The sequence below is a fragment of the Tamandua tetradactyla genome, chromosome 6, assembly GCF_023851605.1.
Source record: "Tamandua tetradactyla isolate mTamTet1 chromosome 6, mTamTet1.pri, whole genome shotgun sequence".
NCBI classification, from domain to species: Eukaryota; Metazoa; Chordata; class Mammalia; order Pilosa; family Myrmecophagidae; genus Tamandua; species Tamandua tetradactyla.
In genome coordinates, this window is record NC_135332.1 from 16787073 (window position 1) to 16788546 (window position 1474).

The window sequence follows — 1474 nt, forward strand, 5'->3', positions numbered from 1 at the left end:
CGGCCCTGCCCCTGTGCTCAGCCGCGCCGCGGTCACGGCCGGAGCCCGGCCACGGGAAGGCGGAGAGAAGGCGCCCGGACGCCGGCGGGTTTGTGCCGCTCGCCGCCCAGCGGCTCTGGGGACGGACGACCCTCCGCTCTCGGCGGCGCCGCCGTCCAGCCTCCGGTCACCGAGCCGCGCGCCCCGGGCTCCGGCCGGCGGACATTTGGCGAAGGGCGTCTCCGTTCTGCCCGCGCGCCCCGAGGGCTCCCCGGGAGAACGCGCGCTCCAAGCCCTGCAGCGCCCAGGGTCGGCGCCTCCCCGCGAGCAAAGCTAGCACTTGCCTGGACCAGCCTGTATTCGAGGTCGCCCCAAATCCACATGGGGAGCCTGTGTGATGGCCGGGGGGAGGCTTGTCCATACCCCTGATGCCACTCATCTCCATCTTCAGTGAAGAGCTCCCAAAGAAAGGCGCCATGGGGCCGGGCACGTGCACCCGGCGGGTCAGCGCAGGCCTCCTGAGGCTCAAACCACGCAAGGCCGGGGTTCACTCAGCCTTGGGGCGCCGAGAAGGGGAAGACTTAGGACCCACGAGGGCATCTCTGCGTTGTGTGTTTCAAGATGTCTTCCACTCTGGAGGACAGTGACACGGAAGCCACGCAGTCCTGGGATCTGGCCTTTGGGAGACAGTTCCTTTGTCATCTAGTCCAGCTAAAAGGGAGGGCAACTGGGGAAAGCCCACGGGCTACTCGGGGGGGTTCGGGCCAGCACCCACCCCCCCATGCCCGGCCTTTCCTGGGCAGCTCTGCCCACTAGGCTCAGAACAGCCCATCTGGTCCCACAGTAGCACTTCCGTGCAGCATCAGGCAGAGCTGGGGGAGCCCAGCACCCCCATTAATGAGGCAATTTCACCCGCGACAGATTCCCCAAGAAGACAGAAATAACATTTCAGACAGTTAAAATTCATTAAAGCCACTTAAAGAAAATCTATGAATGTGCCTGTATCACCGACTCTTATTTTAACTACTTTTCAAATTCAGTTTTAGTTTGGTCAGTGGTTGTCATGGTTAGGGACAGGTGTCAACTTGGCCAAGTTGTGGTACCTGTTCATCTGATTGGGCAAGCGCCGGCCTGTCTGTTGCAATGAGGACATTTCATAGGATTAGGTCATGATCACGTCAGCTACATCCACAGCTGATTCCATTTGTAATCAGCCAAAGGGGAGTGTCTTCTGCAATTGGTGATGCTAAATGCAATCATGGGAAGCCTTTTAAGGAGGACTCAGAGGAGACAGGTTCCATTCCTGCTTTGGCTGGTGAGCCTCTCCTGTGGAGTTCATCCAGGCCATCCATTGGAGTCATCGACTTCGCAGCCTGCCCTGTGGATTTTGGACTCTGCGTTCCTACGGTCACGTGAGACACTTTCATAAATTTTATATTTGCAAGTGTTCCCTGTTGATTCTGTTTCTCTAGAGAACCCTAACTAATACATCTTG